Source organism: Lynx rufus, unplaced genomic scaffold, assembly GCF_022079265.1.
Source record: "Lynx rufus isolate CCGP_SWC_20201006 ecotype Redwood Valley unplaced genomic scaffold, mLynRuf1.p SCAF_15, whole genome shotgun sequence".
Classification (NCBI taxonomy): domain Eukaryota; kingdom Metazoa; phylum Chordata; class Mammalia; order Carnivora; family Felidae; genus Lynx; species Lynx rufus.
In genome coordinates this window covers 29,181,365-29,207,209 of record NW_025814829.1, presented here as the reverse complement: position 1 = coordinate 29,207,209, position 25,845 = coordinate 29,181,365, and positions in this window count along the sequence as shown.

Sequence of the window (25,845 nt, the reverse complement as noted above, 5' to 3'; positions counted from 1 at the left end):
GCTCAGTCAGTTGAGCGTCCGACTTTGGCTCAGGCCATGATCTCACAGTTCGTGAGTTCAAGCCCCACATTGAGCTCACTGCTGTCAGCTTGGATCCCCTAACTAAAGAGTGTGAGCTTTGACATCTTAGGTACTTGACTCTGCATCCTACTTTGACTACATACCGTCCTGTGATTCATTAAGTTCTCCGAGCACTTGATTTCAATACATAAAAAATAGACAACCATTGTTACTACTTCATGGAATAATTTAATGAGTTAATGGATGCAAAGCATTGAGCACAGCATATAGTAAATGCTCAACAAATGTTCGCCGAAAGGAAGTTGAAGATGTGTCAGATGCTAGGCTTGAAGCTGGCTACCCGGATGGCTAATGTGTTGGTCTCCAGGAGGTTAGAGTCTAATAACTCAGAGTCAAATAATTGTAGCAAGATGGCAAAAACACACACTGAGAGGCCTGTTTTTGTTAAAATGTTAGAAATGAAATAACTTCCTTTTTCAGGTTTTTCCTTTAGGAAGATTTTTGAGACTGGGAGATTTAATCTTTCAAGTGTACAAATGAGGTCATTGGATTTCATGAAAGGTCCCCAGATAGAGAAGCAGAGCCTACAGTTCTAAACCATCCCACCCCAGTTGCACCTAAGGCTAAGTATACGACTTGTGGAGGTTAATTATTTAATTGATAAAAATATTTATTAAGTGCCTGTGAGTCAGGCACCACGGTGGGTGCTGGCGAAAGAGCAGTTATGACATAATTGTTAGTGTTCACCAATATCCATGCTCTCCTTTGCTTCCTAGGCACACAGTGGGGCTACATTTTCCTGTCTCCCCTGCAACTAGGTGAGATCATGTGACTTGAGTTCCAGCCAATGAATTGGGAGCAGAAGCGAGGTGCTCCATTTTCAGGTCTGACTCCTAGAAACCTGCCACCACTCATCGCTTTCCCATTCCACATCCACCAGCTAAACTGGATGCTCTTCAGAGACCCAGAGGAAGATGTAGCCACAGATGGACACTTGCGTCCTTGAACCCTAGGCCCGTGTTGGGCTCTGAAATGAATAAGAAATAGACTTTGGTGCTAAGCCACTGAGATTTGGAGGTTTATCTGTTACAGCAATTAGGACTATTTTCCATATTAATCCAGCAATGCACAAGATTAACTTGTCCCTGGCCTTGTGGAACGGACAGACTCTTAAAAACGAAAAATTAAATAAGTAATTATAATGGACGATCATGAACGTTAGGGCAGTGAAAAGACAGAGAAATGAGACCAGGAAGTAGGATGACCTAAGCTAATCCAGGAGTTAGAGAAATCCTGTCAGAAGAGGCACCATTTACAGTGAGACTTGAAAGGCGGTATATTCATCAGTTAGGGCTGTCATAACAAAGTACCACTCCCTGGGTAGCTTACACAACAGAAATTTCTTTCTTTATAGTTCTTGAGCTAGAAGTCCCAACCAGGGTGTTAGTATGGTTGGTTTAATTCTGAGGTCTCTCTCCTGGGCTTGCAGACGGCCGCCTCCTTTCTGTGTCCTCACCTGATCTTTTCTTCCATGTGTATATACGTCTGTGTCCTAGTCCCCTCTTCTTATAAGGACACCAGTCATATTGGATTAGGGCCCACCTGTATGACCTCATTTTACCAGAATTATCTCTTTAAAGACCCTGTCTCCAAATATGGTCATATTTTGAGGTTCTGGGGGTTAGGACTTGAACATTAGAACTTGGGGGCTATACTACACAGCCCGTAACAGATGGGTAAGAGTTGGCCAGGTGAAGGATTAGGGTGACTTCAGGTTCTCTATCTGGTCCCACGATGAGAGATGTCACAGGAAAGAAGAATGAGAAAGAGGTTCAAATTTCTAAAGGGCAAGGTGCTAAAGCTATTCAAGGGATGCTTCACATCACAACCTGGCAGCGGCCTTTTGATTGCAGATTTAGAACTTAAGATATTAAAAATAAAATTATGGACGGTAGGAATTAGCAGCATACCTTGACTCTCTGGAAATGGAAGAAGATTGACTACAGCTGTGGTTAGTGGTCCCGGAGCCTGCATGGAGCTACTGTGCTTTCTAACAAATCCCAAGAGGGTCTTTCAAAGTAAAGATTGGACCCAGAAGTCAGATCACAAGAACGATAGCTACCTGGCCATGTGCAGAGACTGAAGATCAATGGGTGAAAAATCAATCTGAATAAATGATCTATTAATACATACAACAGGTTCCCAGCAATTAATCTCCAGGAGGATGACAGCCCGCCAGTTACAGTGAACTGCTGATGGTGATTGACATAATGGGATCGTCTGCAGCTGCCAGGCTGCTGAGTTAGTGATATTCACATTTATTTCCTGCTTGGATGGAGTGGTTTCTGGGACAGCGCTGGAGTTTGGGACTGAAAACATACTGCTCAGGAAGCCAAAATTGCACCTTCCAAAGAAGGTGTACATGAGCATAGCCAGGACCAATGTCCGGTCTACTAGCAGAAAAGAGAGGAGCCTTCTTCTCTCCCAAGTGACTAGCTACACCTTTGCAATATGGAACTTGGTAGAGAAATTTAGAGAGACCTGCTTGGGGGGTACCTGGCTGACACAGTGAGAGGAGCATGCAACTCTTGATCTTGAGGTTGTGAGTTTGCGCCCCACTTTAGGTGTAGAGATTACTTTAAAATAAAATATTAAAAAAAAAAAATAAAGAGACCTGCTTAGAAACCAGGAAAATTACCACATGTTTGACAGATGCCATTGTGAAAGGAGAGAACTGCATATCCATGAGACATAGGTACTTTAAAGTATTATTTTTTTCCTTTAGTTCTTCAGAAGAATACAATGAGACAACCTTGTGCTCCCAAAATACATAACTCCACACTTTCGGTCTTCTAAATCTAGAATTTAAAAAAAAAAATTTTTGGTGTTTATTTATTATTGAGAGACAGAGAGATACAGAGCATGAGCATGGGAGGGGCAGAGAGAGGGGAGACACAGAATCCGAAGCAGGCTCTAGGCTCCGAGCTGTCAGCACAGAGCCCGACGCGGGGCTCGAACCCACAAACCGCGAGATCATGACCTGAGCTGAAGTTGGACACCTGACCGACTGAGCCACCCAGGCGCCCCTAAATCTAGAATTTTTAATGTCTGCCCAGTAAATCCCAATTCAATCTTCAAAGTCCATCTTATCACCTCATAACCTCCTCTAAAAGATCTTTTCCAGATACTTCATGCTACTCCCAAAACCTATCCCAAATCCACCCACCTTTCTCCATGTCTACACCCACCACCTTAGTCCAAGTTACCATTATCTCCACCAGTACTCTTTCGAGATCCTCCTACCTGCTCTCCATTTTACAGCCTTACCCTCTACATTCTGATCTCCATACCACAGCCTGAATGACGCGTTTCAAATATATATCCATGCATATTACTCTAATTGAACTCAGAGCAAAACTCAGGCTAACACTTACCGTGGCCCACGTGGCCCTACACGAGCTGGCTCCTATCCCTTTATCTCTTGCCAGGCTCTCCTGAGCTCCTGCTGCACCAAGACGGGGTCAGATCTGTCCATTCCATGGAGCCTTACATTTGCTGTCCTACCTCTCAATAACCCTCTTATCCCCACCCCCACAGATCAGACCTTCCCATAATTGGTTCTCCATCGCTTATAATTCAGCTCCTCAAGGAGGTCTGTTTAGACCAACCCACAAGTAGTAGCTCCCACTCTCCCACCCCCCAGTCACTATCACACCATCCTGTTTATACACATCCCAGCACTCATCATTCTCTGGAATTCACACGTTATACACACACACATACATTATATAGAAATATACTATATGCTTTTCAGTTGTTCATTACGTGTATTTCCTCACCGGAAGGTATGCGCTGTAAATATAGAAAGCTGAGGGGTGGCTCAGTTGGCGATGCGTCCAACTCTTGATCTCAATTCGGGTCTCAATCTCAGGGTCGTGAGTCCAAGCCCTGTGTTGGGATCTGTGCTGGATGTGAAGCCTACCGAAAATAAATAAATAAATAAATAAATAAATAAATAAATAAACAAAAAGGCTGGAAAGCTTAATGAGAGGGCTGCGAGAAAGCAAAGTGAGGCACAGTGGAGCTTGCTCTTCCTTTAAAGGAAAGAAGCCACTCTTGGTTCTGGTATTATTTGCACCCCCTAGCTTGCAGGAGAGTACAACGCATGTAGCAAATGTTTAAGTATTTGCAGAATGAATGAATGAACGGCATAATCAATCGTTCACTCCTTTGAACTTCCATAGTATCCTATTCCCATCTCTATAAAGACATTCACCACGTTGTAGAGTAGGCATCTGTCAGAATCTCTTTCTCTCATCCTTGATGAGGAGCTCCCGAAAGAGAGGATCACGCATCGTGAAATGACGTGAGCTAAAGCAGAGAATGCTGTATTCTCTGTGTAGTCCGTGCTTCTCAGACTTTCATGGGTGCACGAATCGCCTAGGGAATCTTGTTCCAATGCAGTTTCTGATTCATATCGGAATCAGAGGGGGGGACTCAAGAGTCTGCATTTCTAGCAGGCTTCTAAAGGAAGTCAATGCTGCTGATACTTGGCATACTTTGAGTCGAAAGGCATCCAGTGAGTGGATGCTCTAAAACATTGGTTTTCTCTCCCCTTTGTATCTGCTACAGAGCCTTTCATGGTATCTGGATATAAAATACATGTGAAGTGAGTGTACATATAAAATACATGTGAAGATGCCCATGACCTGGCATCGTGGGGGTGATGGGCAGAACCAAGGGAGGAGGGCCCTTCTGCCTTCCTTCCAAGAAGCTTGAAAACCACGGACTGCACTGGCTTCAGCCTCTGTTCCAGATTAGCTCAGAAACAGTTCCCCTTGAGAGGATAGGACCTTAATTCACAGCCCGTCTGACAGAGCTGGAGTTTGCCGGGACTCTTCACACAGAAGCGCGCGCCGTGCGCATGGACCACGGAATCTGCTCAAGAAGAAGGTAGCAGGTAGCTGAGCCCGAAGAACGGCCCAGGAGACAGACGTGCACTGTTTCCCCAGCAGCGACATGGGAGAGAATATGGAACACACAGAAGAAGCATATGTTGCCAGAAACCTGACCCAACTTGGAAACTTTTTCCAAACTCTTGCCTTTCATCATTATTTCCACCCGTGTGGGTCCTGAAAACCAGGGGGTGTTGCCTGGGTCCTTCCAATCAGTCATTTCGGGTGGCTTGGGGCCAAGCTCGCAGGGGAGGCTCGGGAGCTAACCAGGTTCCAGACTCCCAAGAATGGTACAGTCCCCTGTTTCCCAGACAACTCTAGGCACTTAGGAAATCTGAAAGATCCAAAGCATTGGCTTTAAAGAGAGGGTTCACCAGCTGTTTTGCACCTTTGCTGTGAGCAGAAGGGAAAGACAAGTGCAAGGTGTCCAAGGTACATCTCGGTCAGATAGGCAGACACACTTTCCGGCCATGAATACGGTCAGATCTGGAAGTGCAAGCTCCTTCTCAGCAGCTCTGACCGACAGCTTGCTACTGGGTATGTGGTCCAGAAACAGCCGCGGCACCTGCAACAGTGTTGAAAATGCAGGATCCCGGGCAGCCCTCCCACACCCAACTGGGCCTCGGACTGGGGTAATGCTACAATCGTGGCCAAGGGCAAGGAGATGGACTGATGAGGAACCAACTTCCCGGGGATTTTCTGGCTAAAACCCTATCTCCCGCCGCCCCGATGACGGCTCCCCGATTATTGTGAGCAGAACCGGCATTCCCGCCTTATCCCAAGGACGTAGCAGAATTTAATCCTCAGGCACAGAAACCAGCCGAGTGAGATAAGCTCAGATTTTCTCCATGAGTGGAAAATAGAACCAAGGGTGGCTTCTCTCCTTTTGGGAAAGAGCAGGACCCATTGTGTCCTGCCTTGCTTTCTTACAGCCACCTCACGCAGCTCTGTGTTCCCTACACCGTCCTTCTTCTTCCTCCTCCTTCCTCGACTCGGGAAAGTCGCTGGCAAAGAAACATGGCTGATCAGGGCGAAGGGTCTCTGTGCCTCTGAAGGTTTGCTCAAGTGGCTCAGACCAGGAGGGAGTCCTCTCTGTCTCTGCCTCTCCAGATGGCTTTTAGATTCTGATACATCCATGCCATGCACCCACCCCCTTCCCCCCCTTCCCCCTCCTCCCCACTGCCCTTCAGACTGAGGCTTTGCCACAGCTCTGGGCGGCCGTGGGCACACTCTTCTGTCCCTGTGAGTGCTCACCTTCCCGACCACTCTCTGATTTTAACCCCTCTCTTGCCTGGCCGAACACCACGCCTCCTCTCCTCAGGGAACCAGAAATGGCAGATGGCAGCTTGGTATTTGAGACATCTTCACAGGTGACTGAGCATGCCCCAATCTGGAAACAGTCCCACTGGCCGCCTCTTTGTGGACTGAAAAGATGTACCCCTAGAGGCTATGTGGTGTAATAAGAACCTATCTGGCTGGAGTTCAAACCCCAGCACTGCTATTTAAAATTTGTGTGACCTTGAGGGGTGCCTGGGTGGCTCAGTCGGTTAAGCGACCGACTTCGGCTCAGGTCATGATCTCATGGTTGGTGGGTTCGAGCCCCGCTCAGGGTTCGGGCCCTGTGTTGACAGCTCAGAGCCTGGAGGCTGCTTTGGATTCTGTGTCTCGCCCTCTCTTGCTGCCCCGCCCCTGCTCGTGCTCTGTCTCTCTCTCTCTCTGTCTCCCAAAAATAATAAAGAAAAATGTTCCTCTTTTTTTTTCTTTAATTTTAAAATTTGCGTGACCTTGAGCAACCATTGGATGTAATTTTTTTCCTTTAGAATCCCCAGCTTGGAGCTGGGGATAATAATACCCACCTCCTAGCATGGTACCTGGCCTATACTTCATTGGTTTTTTAAGGCTTCCTCTCCTTCCACGAAATCTCTCTTGGTTGACGGGGCCCTGGGTACCAGATTATTTGTCTATCACTGATTCTGGGTGTATAGACTAGCTGTCACATCCTGTACCCTTCACTCCTTTATTCCAAAGACAAGTGGTCAGAACATCCCAGGGGCTCCTAGAACTGTCCTGTCCTTGTCTATGTAAAATAATTCTGGATATGTTAACCCTTCACAGATGAAAGAATTCACTGTTGCCACTGTCAGAAGCTTTGGGACAGCAAGGACTCCTGGGAGCCCAGGAGACACATCTACCTGTCTGTGTCCAGGTGCTTCACTCAGGTGGCCTCATCCTGTGTTCAAGTGTTAGCCACCCACCAATGTCTTCATTGCTATAAAAAAATTTTAACAGATCAAGATTTCATTCATATTCTACAATTAACAAAAAATAATTATTGTGGCCTTTCAATTAAAGATTGATTTGGGGGGAAAAAATGAAAATCCTAAGAATAGTTATGGGGCGCCTGGGTGGCTCAGTCGGTTGAGCGTCCGACTTTGGCTCAGGTCGTGATCTCATGGTCCATGAGTTCGAGCCCCGCGTCGGGCTCTGGGCTGATGGCTCAGAGCCTGGAGCCTGCTTCCGATTCTGTGTCTCCCTCTCTCTGACCCTCCCCCGTTCATGCTCTGTCTCTCTCTGTCTCAAAAATAAATAAACGTTAAAAAAATTAAAAAATAAAAAGAATAGTTATATAACAGTTTCTCTCCTCAGGGAGGTTTTGACTTGATGCTCTCAGGAGATGTGAACCCAACATAATAGTTTTATTAGCTCTTATTAAAGCTTTGATTCATGTACTTCAAAGCAGTGGCCGTTCTCCTTCTCATTTGAAGTGTAAGAATCTTCTCTGGCATCTGGGCTGCTTGGAGCCACGGCTGTTTTCTGTAGGTCTCAGAGCTGAGACCCTAGAAGAAACAGAAGTTTCTGACTACCGCGATCTCCCCTAAACCTATTTTCCTCTTCTCGCTCTGTTCCCACAGCGTTACAGGAGGCGGAGGGGAGGCAATGTGAACAGAGGCTTCCATAATCAGGCCCATGCACCATTTAGGGATTAGCAAAGGTGGCCTGGCCCAGAAACCAGATCATAGTCCTGGAGTTGGAAGTAATCATGAAGATCCCTTGGCCCACCCACCCACTCTGTACAAGAATCTTCTCAGAAGCGTCCCGCTCCTCAGGTGGTCAGCTAACCTCTGCTCCTAAACCTGTCAGTAATTAAAAGCTGGCCAACTCAGAGGTCAGCATTATCTGCATATAGATACCACTAGAACTATTTTTTTAATCTATCGTGTCACTATCCACTTCCCTCTCACCATTCATAGGCCCCAGTTCTGCCCTCTGGAACACTGCAGAATAATCCAATCCATCTTCCCTATGAGACTCTCTCACATGTCTAAACCCAACTGTTATTATTTTCCAAATGTTCTCTTCCTAAATGCATCGCCAACTTTCTCAATCAATCTTCTGGTGACAAGACGTCCAGACACTGTTTAGAGTGCTCTGGTTCCCATTCTTCTATTTGTTAGTGTCCTTCCCAAGCATGGAGCCCACCCAGAACTGACCACAATGCTCTAAGAGACCTCTAACTAGGAGAGAGGAGAACAGCTCGCTCTGTAGATCAATCCTTCTCATTATTTATATATAGATAAATGACATAGTAGATAAAGCTTATGTATGTGTGTCTATATATTTTTACATATTGTATATTTACATAACTATAAATTACAGGGGCCCCTGGGTGGCGCAGTTGGTTGGGCATCAAACTTCGGCTCAGGTCATGATCTCGCGGTTCATGAGTTTGAGCCCCGTGCCAGGCTCTGTGCTCACAGCTCAGAGCCTGGATCCTGCTTCGTATTCTGTGTGCGTGTGTCTCTCTCTCTGCCCTGCCCCCACCCCCGCCCTGCTTGCACTCTGTCTGTCTGTCTCTCTCTCTCTCTCAAAAATAAATAAACATTTAAAATAAATAAATAAAAATTATATATATGAAGCCTGGTAAAGTCAATGGTTGGCTAAACTCCACCCAGATATTTCTTAAATGAATGATACTCAAACCCGTTCATCTTCATTCCCTATTTGTGAAATCAAGCTTGCTTTCCAACCTAAAACCTAGACTCCACTTGTATCTTTGTTAAATTCATCTTGTTAGTTTCAATCCATCCAGATATCAAGATCTTTGGAAACTTGTTCATGTCATTTGTCATATTAGCTGACCTCTGCTTCGTGTCATCACAGATTCGATAAGCACATGCTCAGTGTTTCATCCGCATCGCTGATAAATAGTCAGAACATGACAGGGGTAGGCGAAGCCCTTTAAGGTGCTACCTGGAGACCTCCCTCCCTATGGCTATCATTCCAGAGATCGACTCTCTTTTGAATGGTGTTGATCTATCAGCTGCAAATCCGCACACAGCCTGTATTTTCTAGGTCATCCCGGATGCTATCAGGAGAAATTCTGTTACCAGCCTTACTATATTCTTATTTTCCATGTCTCTGCTACCCACCCTACCATCATCATGCCCGGCTGCCAGTCTAATAAAGATGTCAAAAAAGGAACTAAGGTTACTTGGCATGACGTGCTTTTAGGAAATCGTGGATGCTTCGAGTGATCACCTCTTTATTTCTCCTGTGATCACAGACCATCTGCTTAATAACATACGCTAGCATTTTTCCAAGAGTGAGCAACAGATCACTTGCCTCTAGCGTTATAATTCACATTTTCCCCTTTGTGAAACTGAGGACAGCGTTTTCCTATTAATCCAATTCCTCAGACGATAGTATCAACACTGCTTAAGACTATATAGCTGTACATTAAATCCAGAGTCTAAAGAATTAAAGGATCTGCATTTTTAAAAACATATTTCGAAGCCAGAGAGAGAAGCGGAGCCCAAGACTCAAAGAATTCTCCTGAACACCTTAAGGGTTTACCATCTAGGCCTGACTAGCTGTTGGGAGATCGAACATAAAGCTGGGCTCTTGTTTTCCTCTCATCCATAAAATGATGGGATCTATTCTAAGTTTCACTGAGTTAAGAGGTTAGCTGTCAAGGGTGACCAGACAGGTGGCTGGATTTACGTATAAGGATCGGATTCTCCTCCCCCATCTTTTGGAGGGTTTAAATAGCAATGAAGTGTTTATATGTCTTCTGAACACAAGCATGCACACGCAAATACACACACACACACACACACACACACACACACACACACACCAGCATCCACAATCATTAGTTGTTTTTCTTCCTGGTATGTGCATTTAATGAGAATAAAATCTGCTGGTTTAACATTATCTCTACGTTATAATGAATCTGCTTTAGGAACAGCTTGTTACAGCATCATCTGTCAAGAATGTATTACTAATGCCTTTTAAGACATTCTTGTAATATGTTACTAGAGAATAGCACTGGGTCTAGATAACATTTATTAAATATTAGAAACATTGTCAAATAACTTCTCACACAAGTAAGGTTTGAGGGGTTTGTGTGCATTAACATACATGTATATTTTTCAAGAGAATAATGAAATCCAATGTGAACAGAAATATTTGTGATAGTCTGTCAAATCCAACATCCCCAATTTATGTTCTCTGAAACATTCCAGGGAAAATCTATTTATCCAAACAGAACTGCAGTAAGCAAAACACAGGGAGGCCAGAAGGGAACACACACACACACGCACACACACACACACACACGCACACACACACTCAGCAGCACCAAAAGGCGGCTGCCAGAGAGAAGATTAAGGAATAAACTGTAAAATTTTGTCCAAAGGGCTGGGAAGAACCTTCTGTAGCCCATTACAAAGAGGACTGGGATGTCTATTTTATCTTTACTTCCTTAGATCTAGGTGGAAAGATCGAACCACGATTCTCCATCCTCGTGGCTGATAAGAATCACTTAGGGAGCATGTCTAAATTACACATACCTTAGACCTACCTTCCTGGTGGCACTTAATTCCTAAGCATGCTAATTTTGAAAAATCTCTGATGCAAACCTCCAGTGTATCCATAGGAATCCTGAATCCCTTTGCCATAGCTGCTGCTGCCTTTGATAAATACCCAAGGAATATTTAATGCACAGAAACACTTCATTGCATTGAAATTCAGGATGATAGAGTGGTTGAGTATATAAGCCCTAAAGCCAAACTCCTTAGGTTCAACTACTGTCTCAACTACCTTCAAGCATCTCTGTACATCCATTTCCTCTGCTGTGAAACAAGGCTGCTAAAAGCATTTCTGTGGAGAGCACATGAGCTAATACACACAAAGGACTGACTCTTAGTTTACGGTGAGCATTCAAAAGTGACAGTTATCTTAGGCCAACGTACTCTTCATTTCCAGGATCTGGGTTGGCACACGTAGCTGCACTTTCTGGTGAAACTATGGCCAGCTTGACCATGCACTGCCTTGTATTGGATTCTCACCCTGTCCCTGTCTCGGTGCCTTTTGACCGCCATCTTGCTTCACTCAGATTGTCTCTTCCACCTACACCCGATGAAGCATTTGCCATAAATTTTGCCTCGAGTTCCATTTTCCAGGGAACTACACAAAGATTCTAGGATTACAAGGAATAACCAGAAAAAATGGCAAAGAATGTTATTATGCTTTTTTCATTGAAAACATAAATGTCCCTAGTTGGAATCTGACCCATTTTCAAAGCTGATGAACTCCAATGGTCTGCTTTGGACTTGAGGGTTAAAGTAGGTGCTGATCTAGAGAATAGTCCCCACTCCCATCCTCCTTCACCCACATTCCCAATGAAAACTTCCAGAGAAGAAGTTACGTTCAAATTCAAGAAGGCTTTTTCCCTGATGACGGCCTTGAAGGTGACTAGTGGGAACGAGGTTGGATTCAGGGAAGACCCAAGGACCTTAGAAGCCTTCCCTGTGGGACAAATCTACTGAGGAAGAGTTTAAGAGTCTCCATAATTGGAAGACGGACTTCAATCCCCAGGAGGAACTCCTAAGGTCATACGATCCAAGGTCCATTTAGGAGAAAGAGAGAGCCTATGGAAAACTGAGAGTCTTTGCCTAGCTCAACCTCTTGATCCAATGTCTCATTAAGCGGATTCTTTCTACCGCCAACTCAATGCAGAGCAAAGCTATTTGCACGGGTTCTGCCTACATTCCTGAAACTGGCTCAGGAACTGGAGTGCTCTAAACTCAAAAGCAGGACTGTTCACCCAATGAACCTTCCTCCCTGAGACAGAGACGGAGAGGAACCGGGGCTGACTTTCAGATAAAGTTTGTACTGTGAAATCACTGGACCCTATAGAGAATGGCTCTGTAACCCAATTATTCTTCTAAGCATATTCGTGGTAAAATGCTAAGTGTGAGGGACTCCAAAGAGAAATCACAAGGAAGGGCCGTGGTTCCCAGAGTTAGCTCTCTAAGGTTAAAGTCTCGGCCTTCTGGGTGGTAGCAGGAGAAAGCAAACACCAGTAGCAAGAATCATTTCTTTCCGCCTCCTCAGTCTGCCCCCGGCAGTGATCTCACCACCTCTTCATGCATGTCCTAGACCCGCTTACCGTGTTCTTGCCCACAAGGGAAGGGCAGGAAGGGCCAAGGATTGCCTCAGAGACCGAAGCCCTGGTGGCACTACGCATCAATGTCCACACTCTTCCTTCCTCGTCCCATCTCTGAGCTTTAGCATATCCACCGGTTTCTAACATTTTGCCTGAAATCTGAAAATTTCTCTTTCCTGGACCTTTGGTATCTTTTCCATCTGATGGCATTTGGCCCTCAGCTTACCTTGCTGCCATCTTTTATCAGGTATGACCTGACTTTGGCTGACCCCCCCGATCTGACAGCCTTCCCCTGTCAAGTATCAGCGACTGAATTTCAGGTCCAACTTCATACTCCCCAGACTTTCTCTACAGACAGACACACACACGCACGCGCACACACACACACACACACCCTCCAGAATGATAAATGACTCATTTTGTGACAGAGTTTTAAGAGACACAAAAAAACGTCTATTTCTGCTCAGGAGCTTCTAAGCTCGAGCTATTATCTATCCCCATCATGGCAGAGAGTCTAAATGAATCACAGAGACAGCCCCGTTGTACTCAGTGCAGCTCAGCACGTAAGTTCCTTTGGTGAGTGAAGACCCAGGCAATGCTCCACGACCCTGCCGATGTCAAGCTGATTTACGCGCAGCTCCTCTACCCCGGTCCCCAAACATCAGGAGCCCAGAAGCCCCATTTTGCCATTGATAATAAAGGGAGAGAGAAGTGACCGCTGCACGGTGGGTGAACGTGGGAAGTATCCTCAGGCTTCATCTGGGCCATTCTCTCTCCCTGCCTGTGCGTCAGGCCGACCACCGCTGTGGCTGGCTTCTCACCGAGGAGGCAAAAAGTTATTCCCAGGGCCACCAAATTCACATTACTTAAGCAAGATTGAACTGTTTAAAATTTCAGTGTTGTCCGCCAAAAAAATAATAATAGGAAGTTGTGTGGAGCAGAATGTGCTGACAGCAGTAATGTTTCGGTAATAATTCATGTGTAGGAGATGATGCTCTGGAAGTCAGCCCAGCAGGCTAATGTAGATTGGGGATGCTCTCCTACTGATGGCCAAACGATTGATTGGCATCTCTGCTCCATCATGAAATCAGCTCACAAATGAAGTGGATGGGGTTCCAGAGGGAGGGAAACTTAAGAGGAACAAGGGAATGAAGGAGGGGACGAACGGGGAGGTTTGGGTAGGGAGACCAAAGGAACACTGTCGAATTCAGTTTCCAACCTAAGCCAACTCCCTAATTTTCTGTTGTAATCTAAAAAAAAAAAAAAAAAAAAAAAAAAAAAGCAAATCATCTAATAAAGATGACATTTCCCTATTTATTCTGTTTTCCACTTGGAACCAGATCTCCCTCCCAAGGAAATTAGCTGCTTCTTTCCAATTGTTCTGCTAATAAGATCCATACAACCAATTAATTCTTCTCTTGGTGCCCATAGAACAGAGTGGTTATTAACTGCCTCTGTCCTCCTTGGCAAATGGGCCATCAACTCTTGAGACCAATGAGTAATGCCTCTCTGTTTCCTTCCCCAGGCACGATTCCCCCTGCCATCCTGGTGGCTTTAGGGTCTCCTCTGCCCGTGAGTCAGAAAAGGAAAATTCAACTCCGAATTATGATCTACGGAACATACAAACATGCGGCACTTTCTGACCATATAACGCACCCCAAAGCAAAATGGACATAAATGTTTAAATTGTGGACATGAAGTTTCCTGCATTTCATGTGGATTATTCAACTATTTCCGAGTAGATATCCTCAGTATTTGGGGATTGAGAGGTAGGAACCGGAGAGAGAGAGAACCTCCAAAAGCCCTACCAAGTGCCAAGCGGTTGAAATGTGAGTAGGCCATTGTGCCGTGTGTTGTAAGTGCACAGATATACACTGGGTTTGAAGAGTGAGTGTGAAAAACGAATGCGAAATATCATGCCAATGATTAGTATCTTGATTACGCATTGAAATGATATTTGAGCAACATCGGGTCAAATAGAATATAAAATTAAAATTAATTTCACCTGTTTCTTTTGATTTTTTTTTAAAATATGGCCCAGGTTCAAGTCTCTACTTCCTCTAAGTGCCTTCAGCTCTTGGTCTGCTGGTATTCATCTAGGAAGCAGTATGGCAGGAAGACCTAGAAAACCAGGTCAGCTTGGATTTACGCCCAGTCCTACCGTATATGATCTATGTCTTAAGTTAGTCGCTGTAGTCCTTAGTTTTCCATCTCAGAAAGGGATTGATAATAATTGATTTGCAAGGTTGCTACGAAGATTAAACAAAAGGATATATGCAAAGCAGTTATTACCATGCCGGGGATATAGTAGGTATTCAGTAAACTGAGATTGTTATTACCTTCTGTCAAAAGAAGTAGTTAAACAGATGATGGCTAATGGCTCTGTAAATCACTTACTGAATAATTGTGTGCCACTTACCCTGGGGTGGTCATTCTAAATCAAATTATGGATACAGAAGAAGCTTTTTAACAATTGCTGGCTAACTCTGTTGACGTGGTTTTCTGTGTGGACTTACAATATTCTCTGGGATTATTTTCGACCTTTTTGAATAGAGATGAGACTATCCCAACGCAGATCAAGTTCCTTCTGCTCCCTGCTCTGTGTCTGGACCCTGTCACTTGTCATAGGGGGCCATCCGCATCCAATCCTGAAGATACGAATCTCCCACTAGCTGATCCATTGACCACATCACCCATGGAGTCCAGGGCTTGGAGTGTGCTAGGGAATTAGTGGTGAAGATTTCCGCCCTCGCCTCCCTACAAGAACTTACCTGGCTGGACCTTCAGGGGCAACACTCAAAAGATTGATGGAAGTGGGCTGCCTGGGTGGCTTAGTTGGTTAAGTGTCCGACTCCAGCTTAGGTCATGATCTGGAGGTTCATGAGTTCGAGCCCTGCCTTGGGCTCTGTGCTGACAGCTTGGAACCCGGACCCTGCTTCAGATTCTGTGTCTCCCTCTTTCTCTCTCTGTCCTTCTCCCACCCATGCTCTGCCTGTCTCTCAAAAATAAACAAAAACATTAAAAAATTTAAAAAAAAAAAGGAGAAATTGACAGAAGTAACTCTAGCCATATAAATAAAGCTAAACAGAGGGCTTTTTTTTTTTTTTTTTACCCGTTAACTTTTCATTAGCGTCTTTAACATTGTCTTCAGGACCTGATATAGTCTGGCCTGGGCCTGCCTCATCAGCTGTATTTTTTTTTTTTAATGTTTATTTACTTTCGAGAGATAGAAACACAGAATGTGAGCAGGGAAGGGGCAGAGAGAGAGACATACACAGAGTTGGAAACAGGCTCCAGGCTCTGGGCTGTCAGCACAGAGCCCGACGTGGGGCTTGAACTCACGAGTGGTGAGATCATGACCTGAGCCGAAGTCGGACGCTCAACCGACTGAGCCACCCAGTTGCCCCTCATCAGCTGCATTTTCATACATGGTCCCCCCTCCTTCAGTCGACGCCAGGCAAGTTGGTCTTAATTCAGCCCTCCAACACACCAGGGTCTCTTCTGCCTCAGAGCCCTTGCATATGATGTCTCCTCTTCCCCTAGATTTTGCCTGACTCCTACTCATCCTTCAGGTCTCTGCTTTCATACCACTTCCACAAGGATGATTTTTCCTCGTATTTTATTTTAATATCAACCTGATGTTTCCTTCCTGCCCTTTCTGGTGCTGATCACAACTTTACCCTTTTTTTCACCATCAGGATCACAGCTTTCTTATTTTTTGCTGCATCCCCAACACCTCACACACCACATGTATGCAACATTTATTGCATCAATGCGTAAATATATAAATAGACTCTGGCTGTTCAAAGTGGAATTCATTACTTACCTATCTTTCTACCACCCGTGTTTTCTGATTTCTTTCCCTTCCCACTCTAGACCCTCATATCGAGAGCTTCCTCTCTTTGGTGATTTTTCATCAAGCCCTACACTCGACCTGAGATTGAAATAGGTGAAGTATTTATTCTATGGCCTGATGATACAGCCAAAGGAAGAGTTACATAGGGTTCATCCATGTCCAAACCTGCTGCAAACAATAATAACAACAGCTAATAATTTCGGTACTTGGGATGAGCCAGTCAATGTACAGTGAGTATGATACATATTACCTCGTGTGTCCTTCACGACAGTCCTACAGGATAGGGACTTTCATTGTCCTCATTTCACAGATGAACAAACTGAGACCTACATGAGGCAGTTTATCGGAGACCATCCAGCAATTCGTTGCCAAGAGCAGACTGGAAACAAATGATCGGATTCCAACCCTCGTGCACCTCATCTCTGGAGTTCACTATCGTTCTTAGCTTCAGAGACCAGCTTGGCCAGTTAAGTCTTTTCTGACCTAAGCTCCACTCTGCTCCCCCGGCTCCCCACCCCCCCCCCCCCACCAATCCACCTAAAGTCTTTTCTTAAGGAGTAACACCTTGATGGCGATTTCCAAAAACAACTCCAAATTCAGGGAGAAGTTATGTTTTTCTCAATGCTCTGGTACAAAGATTGACCAGTCTCTCTCTGATTCCCACATCTATCATTTTCTTAACTAGACTGTAACTTTTAAAGAAAAAACAAAAAACAAAAAACGAGGCCACTGAGACTCTCGAAGTGAATGGAGAAGGAGAACAAACAATTATTTAACACCTTCCATGTATCAGTCATTCTTTAGTTCCACTTGTCATTCCATCCAGTTGCCCGTTAGATGGTTACTAGTGTCCTCCAAATGTACAAGATCTTAATATACAAGATAATACAGAGCCTCAGAGAAATTAAATAATTTGCCCAAGATCACATAGCTCCTATGCAGTAGACTAAAAATGTCAAACCTGTTTTTTTTTCATTCCAAAGGCATGCCTTTCCCTTCGTACATATTATGTCCATAACCCCAGATCTTTCCAGTCTGTCTAATAAGCCTCCTCACATCCTGTTTCTCAGTTTTCTGTTTCTTGTTCTTGTTCTTAAGTAGGTTCTCCCGTCAGACATTTTCTTCTGGACCCTGGGTTCTAGTTCCATCTCCCCATCCCTCACACACACACACAAACATATTGTGCCCCCCCTTTCCCTTCTGGAGCAATGGTTTGCCCAATATAAATTTATGTTTATGTGTATGTTTATTCGATTTACATTTGCAAAGCAACTACATTTGCATATCTCTTTTCCACAGCCACATTTCACAGAATGTTAACCAAGGCAAGAGTCCTGAGCTCAGGCTAAGGGAGCATTTTACTTGGGAGCCGGTCTTGTTCGAATGCAAATACATTGTCACATATCATCACATTAGCAGGAAGCAGACCCTCAGGGACTAGGACACACGACAGACCAGCTTTGATAGGATGAGGGGAAAACCTTACATAAGGCAGCTGACGGGTGAGGAGACAACACAGCTCCTGGAGGTGGAGGAGAGACGGAAACCCAAACAGCCCTGGGGACCCGAGGACACACTCCAAGACAGACCGCAGCAGCCGAGAGAGGCAGTGAGCACATTGTTTGAAAACATGAGTAGTGAACTTCACATTTTTATTCAGTCTGGTCCTGAAAATACCATTACCATGAACTTACCTCTAGAGAAGGAATGAAAGAGAATTGGAGAAAGATGTCGTCGGAACGGGATCCTTAGAGGAGATGCCATTGGTCACAGAAGACCTGGGTCACTGGCTGACTCTGACTAGACTGCATACACAGAGGATATCTATGAAACATCAAGCATCCAGAACAACAGACATACTTTCTTGGGTTTCTCACATCACATAGGCCTGGCATCTACCCTGGTGAGGCAAGCGCAAAAGAGGGCTCTGCTCATATTAGTAAGGGTTCTGGGAGCATCTACCTTATGGGGGTCGCACCCTCCAAGCAAATACCACCTTCTAAGAGTTTTTTTCCTGGGAGTCACTGCACCCTCCCTGCCATGGGTAAAGCCTGTGGGCTTTAAGTTATGAATAAGACAATCAACTTGACTTCTAAATGCCACGATTTCAGTGTAGGCCCAAATGCTATGGCAACCGTGAGAGATTTTTAGAGATACGACTTGAAAATGCGGATTCGCTGTGTGAGCGTATGCAGCCCAGGCATGGATGCCTGGCTGCCCTTGCTAAAAGCCATAACTATTTCCACTTTCCAGCTCCACCAAAAGGACCCCTTGACCCTCTTGCTGGGACTGCTTGATGTGGACAGACACACTCCAGTCTGAGCCATTACTGTCCAAACTGTCGCCACCCCTGCAGAGTGGATGCTCTTTGTGTCCCCCTTTCACCTGTAGGTGCGGCCATCCCTACTGGGTGCCTGGGCTGCGTATCTTCTCCCTTCTCTGCGCATCTGCCTTCGCGTAAGCAGGAACACTGCTAACTCTGATACTACCCTCTTCCATCTCCCCCACCGCCTCCAGAAGTACAAACCCCCAGAACCTTGCCTCGGGTGGGCCATGTTTTGTATGTAGTTTGTGCTGCAAAGATTCTCTGAGGGATCAGAGCTGAAGTGAGTGTCCAGGAAAGAACATACTCACAGCCTTTTCCCTCTCCTCCATCTTGCTTCCCCCACTCCCTTTCTCCCAAGAACATGCCTCCCAAAATGGAATCGATATGGATATAGATGACAGATATAGATACCTATAGATATAGATGATATAGATAGTTACAGATATAGATATACATATAGATATAGATATAGGTACAGATATAGGTACAATGCAATACTATTCAACCATGAGAGAGAAGGAGATTCTGCCATTTGCAAGAACATGGATGGACCTTGAAGACGTTATGCTCAGCGAAATAAGCCACACACACCAAGGCAAATACTGTATGCTCTCACACGTGAAATCTTAAAAAGTTGAACTATAGAGACAGAGCAAAATGGTAGTTACCAAGGCACGGGGGGCTGAGAGCAAAGGGGAGATGTTGGTCGAAGGGTACACACTTGCGCTCAGAGGAGAAGCTCTGGGGATCCGATGCACCGCATTGTGATTATAGATAAAAATACTGTGCTACATGCTTGAAAGCCGCAAAGAGAGTAGATCTTAAATATTCTCACCACAGAAAAGAAACGGTAATTATGTGATGTGATGGAGGTGTTAGCTAACACTACAGTGGTAATTGCATCGCAATATATAAGTGTATAAAATCAGCACTGTGTACACATTAAACTTACACAATGTTTTATGTCAATTAAATCTCAATAAATCTGGGGAAAAAACCCATTTGGACCAGGATCCTCGTCTCAGGCTCTCTTCTGGGGAACACCCCTGGTGGCAATCCCCCCCCCCCCCCACCCCGCCCCGGACTGGACAAATTTGTTCTGGAGCCCTGGCCCGGGCAACACCCAAACCTTCTCCAACCCCACTCGGTCCTGCCTGCCCCCCACCCTCAGCGGGAGACTCTGTGTGCAGGGTGGGGGAGCCGTGCTCTGTCCCGGGCACAGACACCCACTGAAGACACAGGAGGAGGCTGGGTTTCCCTCTGCTCTCGTCAAGTCTGTGTCCTCTGCTGAAGAAGAGTCTGCCCTGGGGTTCACCTACAGAATTGGGAAGTGAGTTTTTGACCTGACTGAACCCCTTTGGCTGTTCTTCCTACCCTTAGAGGCAGGGAAGGTCCGCCAGGAAAACCCGAGTTCTCAAGTCTGCACGGGAGAGAGGCCAACCCCAGCTCCCCAGCTGAATCATTTGTACCCAACACTAAATAAAGTGTCCTGACATCTCTTTTAACGATTCCCTCCTCGCCGGCAGCTGGGACGAGGGTGGCCATGCTCCTGTGAATGAATCGGTGACAAAAAACAGACTGTCAGAAAATTGGGAAAACAGGGACATGTCTATGGAGCTACTAGGTGCTCGGGAAGTAACACCCCTTGCTTCCTCTCTCTGGTTTAGAAGAAAGAAGGCTCCGAAAACGACTGAAGATCAAAATATCACCTCCATCTTTGAGAGGTTGCATCAAAAACAAGACCCTCCCCAACATGGCTTGCCAGCACTTAATCCCCGAAGTCTACAACTTACCTACCCCATTAGGAGGCCCATCAGAGCGGGAGAGAGGAGGAAGCATTACTCTATCTGTGGTTTGACTCTTCAATCATTATTACTAAATTTCCCTGGGGAGTAGGGGGTAGGGGGCGTTTGGGGGAGTAGGAGGGAGTAGGGGGCGTTTGGTGCACAGGAGTAAGGGATGCTCAGCATCCTATGACAGCAGGGACACAGCCACACAGGAATGAACCACCCCACCCCCGATGACCGTAGCCGCCCCCCGGGGGAAACAGAAGTCCCCCTGTGTGAAGACACAAGGCAGGGAGCACGAGGCTGCCGCCACCCTCACCTACACACGTGGTCCGTCCCCTGTAGACCACACACAGCACAGTCAACCAGGGAGAGGCCGTGCCGGTTCCACAAGCTTGGAAACCCCAGGAGACACACAGCCCTGTAGAGGAAGGCATCGTTCAGTGCACTTCATGGAGCGCCTAACTCCGGTCTCCATCGGACGTCAGGTGGCCTGCGGCCTTTCCTGAGAGAAGAACACAACCCAGAGGCAGCAGCTCGGGCCATTTGCGCTGAGAGTGGCTGCCCGCTACCTGGGAGTGCTCACCTCCCTTTCTTCCTTCCCTTTTCTCTCTCCCTTTTCCTGAGGACCGAGGTTCGTCTCCGTGAGGTTAACTGCTTGCCCGCCATTGTGCCCAAGACTCCCTCTGTCAGCTCCCTCTGCTTAAGGACCAAGGGTGTCAGAAGGTGAATTTCTACCAATGCTGCTTTCGCATACCTCCTCCCTTGTTTCTTTCCTGCTTTCCAAAAAGGCTAATGTTCCCTTGGCGTATGGCCTTTAGGGAGCTAGGGCTGGAAGCAAGTATTCCCAGAACCGTTGTTCAGTCATCGAATTCTGCACACATTACTGTGTCTGGCCACATTAACGGGGTTATAAATATGTCTGGTAGGAGTCTGAAGTTGAGAATTGACTACTCAAATAAACATGCTTATTATTGGAGCCCCGAGAGGGGCTGCAACGACGCGCAGAGAGCTCATGCGCATCATTGTCACCTTCATTTCCTAATCTTACCTACTTTCATTTCATGTCACATGAAAAATGGATGGGGAGCAACCTCCTGTTTTTGATGAGTTTCCTCTTTTTTATTTTTTTAAGTGTATTTACTTTTGACAGAGAGAGAGAGAAAGAGAGAGAGCACGAGTTGGGGAGAGGCAGAGAGAGAGGGAGACACAGAATCGGAAGCCGGCTCCGGGCTCCGAGCCGTCAGCCCGGAGCCCGACGCGGGGCTCGAACTCACAGACCGCGAGATCAGGACCCGAGACGAAGTCGGGCGCTCAACCGACTGAGCCACCCAGGCGCCCCGTGATGCGTTTCCTCTTTAAATATTCTTCCCCCCGCCTGCTGCTTCCATGAGAGTGACACCAGCGTGTCAGAACCACTCCCACCAGGCCAGGCCAGCCACAGAGATGAAACCGACGTCGGTGGCCCAGGAGACACGGCAGGCCTTGGCCCTCCGCGGACATCAGGAATGAGCGGGCGCTCAGGAAGTCAGCCAACAGGCCTAGGAAAGCTGCCCGTGCACAGCCTTTCCCGGCATCTCAGTGATTGAGTGAGATGCTGGCAGAGGAAAGTTTGTAGATAAAAGGAACTATGGAAGCCCATTGGTTTTGTATTTATTTACATGACTGGTTTAGAAAGTCTTTCTGAAATGGTCCTCTATATCAGGCTCTTGGGTTTGGTAATATATGCATTTCATACTACCAGACACTTGGTTTTGTCCTGGAAATTTTAGCCAAACATTTTAAGATCGTTGGTTACTCCAGACAAGGTTGTGCAAATATTTCATCAAAAGGCCTAATAATAATCACAGTGACCCCTAACTACTATTGACCATTTAAGATGTGCCTGGCAGTATCTGGAGCTCTTTAGAGAAACTGATTCATTTAACCCTTGCAGGACAATGTCCACCGTGCAGATGAGGAAACGGAGGCAACAGATCAGAAAAGTAGGGTACTAACGAGTGACAGGCAAAGATTCCAACGAGGGCAGACAGGCTCTGGAACCCTAACACTTAGCCAGGTTACTGTGCTATTTCTCGTTTAAGGCCATAAACAAGCTTAGTGTATGAACAGAATCAAATAATGTTAGGGCCCTTTTAAAATATCTAGTCCAATTGTCTATCCCAAAGGCCTATCTTAATGGATAAGTAACATCTATGCATAAATCCAGAAAGGTGTAGGGAGGCCAATGAATTGCGGAGTGTGAGAGCCGCCTAAATTGTTTTTGTAAAACACTTTACTTTAAATAAAAATGCCCCGAGGCTGAATTCTGCCAGCTGGCTGCCAATATGGGAACCCTGGTTCTAGTCCAAAATTTTGCACACAGTACAACAGCAGCCCAGAGAGGGAAAGTGGTTTGCACAAGGTCACACATCAATAGTGACAGAAGTAAGGCTAGAAGGCAAGACTCGCGGTCTAGCACCTTTCTGCCTGCATTACACCAAAATCGTTCTCGACCCCTACTTCCCTATCCCTTTCCCTCCCCCTTACTACCCGGCTCTCTTATGCACAAGCAGCAAGGCTTTTATTCTATTTGCAAAGTAAATAGAGCTGAGATACAGATTACTCTCAAGCATCGAAGCTTTTATCCAATATAAACAGAATCAGGGTAACTTGTTCCCGCTCACTCCTTTCTCGCACATAACACGGGCTCCACGCCAGCCCTTGCCCGATTAAGCAGAAGGCAGACAGAACTCAGGTATCCTGGCCAGACCGGGGAACACTGTATACATCCAGTGCAAGCAGGGAGATGCACTTAGAATTTCCTTCTTCCTTCTCCTTTCCCGCTGATTCTCCAGGGGGGGAATGAAACCTGGATTGTCACATCATGGAGGAGTCAGCTGTGGACCGCGGGTCCGTGGGGAGATCTGGGTTCTCCCACGGCCTCCTTGAGTCTCAACTAACTTATCCACAGTGATGCAAGGATTAAATGGTTTCATAGAGAATAAAGATCTGAAATATGGTGTATTATCAAAGTCTCTATTCTCTGCTTCTGAGAGTTCCTAAACTAGCGTGCACACACACACACACACACACACACACACACACATGGCTTCATGTATTCATACCTATGGAAAATAATACACGTGGTTGGGAAGTTACAGGTTTCTAACAACAGAGCTGTCATTGTCCAAGAGACTATTTTTTAGAACTAACTCATCCTGAGAAGGATATTAGGGGCTCTGGCAAATCCAGTGTAACTTTAACAGTAGCAAATCGTCATTTGCTGAGGGTGAATTGATTTGATCTTTGGTAACAGCCAAAAGCCCATCTGAGCTCTGGTGGATAAAGTTGGAACACAAGACCGTTCGAGTCTTTGTTATGGGGACACAGGGTGGCGGCACCGAAAAGGACTCGGGACTCTGTGGCTGAAGATCGGGGTTTATCCTCCACTCAGATACTTCCCAGACCTATGACTGAGGGAGATCCACAGCTTCTCTCAATCTCAGTTTCCTCATCTGTGAAGCGAAAATGGTAGCTAGGCCTTCCGAGAATATTTATGAAGATCAAATGATAACATACGCGAGAGGGTTCTCTACGCCATAAAGCCTAAATGACAATTTTAAACAGTCGTTGTTTCTCTAAGAGATGGGGGGTGATAAGTAAATTAAGTCTGAAGGCAGTTTCTATAATGTCAAGTCGTTGTAATGGGAGCAAGGACAAGAGCATCACTGTAGAGTTCCCAGAGAGACAACTTAAATCCCTAATCTCACGTCTGTACATTTCATTCGGTTAGCCAGTCAACAAATGTTCTTCGAGGACCCAGAAGGGCCAAACTGTATCAGACACAGGGATACCAAGTCACATGCACATCGCTTCTCTTCCTCTGAAAGCTTCCCATAGAACGTGACTAGACACCTCACGTTTACGTTTCATTTATCTCATTACCTTATAGTTAGACATAGCATTAAAAAACGATAGTGCAGAGCGACTTGAGAAGCTTCCCCAGGCTCTCAAGTGTCTACAAAATGTTTTGAAAAGGAAAAGGTGCTCCCGTAATGTGTCTCAACGGAAAGAATGAACAAGAGTATGAACGAGGATCACAGATATGGCAGAATAAAGGGTGCAGGGAGAGAGTTTCAAGAAGGAAGCACGAGTGGAATCAAGGGAGTAGTGCCCTCCACAGCTCCAGAGTAACCCCCTTACCAGAAATCACTCACCTTCTTTTCCCCATCTGTCCTCTAGTGCTGTAACCCAGATGGGAGTGGCCACTATATCAGGTAGGGGAGCTGCCATTTTTAAAATGTCTCCTCTAGACCCGGTCTAATTTTATTTTAGATTTTTCCGTATCATGGAGAGTGATTTGCTGTAGCCTGGAGGAAGAGCAGGTAGGAGGCCTGCACAACTTTAGTCATGTCAATTTCCCCCTCCAACCCCATTCCCTCATGTGTAAAATAAAGGACTAGAGCCAAATGACCACCAAGGCCCCTTTCTGCTCTACAATTCATAGAGGATGACAGCACAGTGACCTGAAGGAGTCCATTTACCTTGAAGAATATTTGAAAACTCACATCAGCATAGGTGAGACAGGATAGAAGGAGAAACACCCTTACCCCTTCCCAAGAAGACAAAGCTGCCCATCATTTGCCTTTAATCTGTTTTCTTAATTTTCTTCCTAAGAAAGTCGCAGCTCCAATCAGCCCTCTAATCAATGGCTGCACCACTTCTGCACAAATGAGCTGGATTTATTAAAGGAGTCCTCTCTTCGATGGAAATGGGCTCCCTGCTGGGGCTGCAAATACAGGCGAAGATTGACTGCTCCCAGAATAGGTAAAAATGTAAAGAAAGTGACAGCAGGCAAGTGATGGGCAAGGGGGCACTCAAGGGCTCTGTATGAACACCCCACCACCATGACCCTGCACGGATGGCCACCATGGGAGCCTGGACATCTGCCTCTGATTTATGCCAACCCTGGGCACAGAGACCAATAGTGACTCAGGCAAGCATCCTCCTACACTTCCCTACACCCTAGGGAAAGAAGCTCGCCCAGACACAGACTAAAGGAGAGACGCTTCCAAATGGAGAACCTCACAGAAACCAAGAGTTTATCAGCTATCAGAGCCGGAAAGGGCCTTTGAGGATGATGTATAGCCATGTATTGAAGGGCTGTTCTGTTAAAGAACCTCAATATTTCTGAATAGCCAGAAGCAGAAGAAATTAATACTTCAATCATGTAAGAAATGATTCATGTTCGATAAAAACTAGGTATTTACGTATTCATATTTGGGCGCCGAGAGCTCCTTGTTAATAAGAAGCAGACACTTGATGAAACTTTCGGTTATCTATGCAGGAGAAGCCAATGGAGATGCTTGGGACAAGGAAAATTCAATCTGTGCTACAAAAGTCAAGCTCTGCCTTCACTGTGGATAGATTTTTATTTCTGGAAATCAGTATTCTGTTTCAGGGGGCCA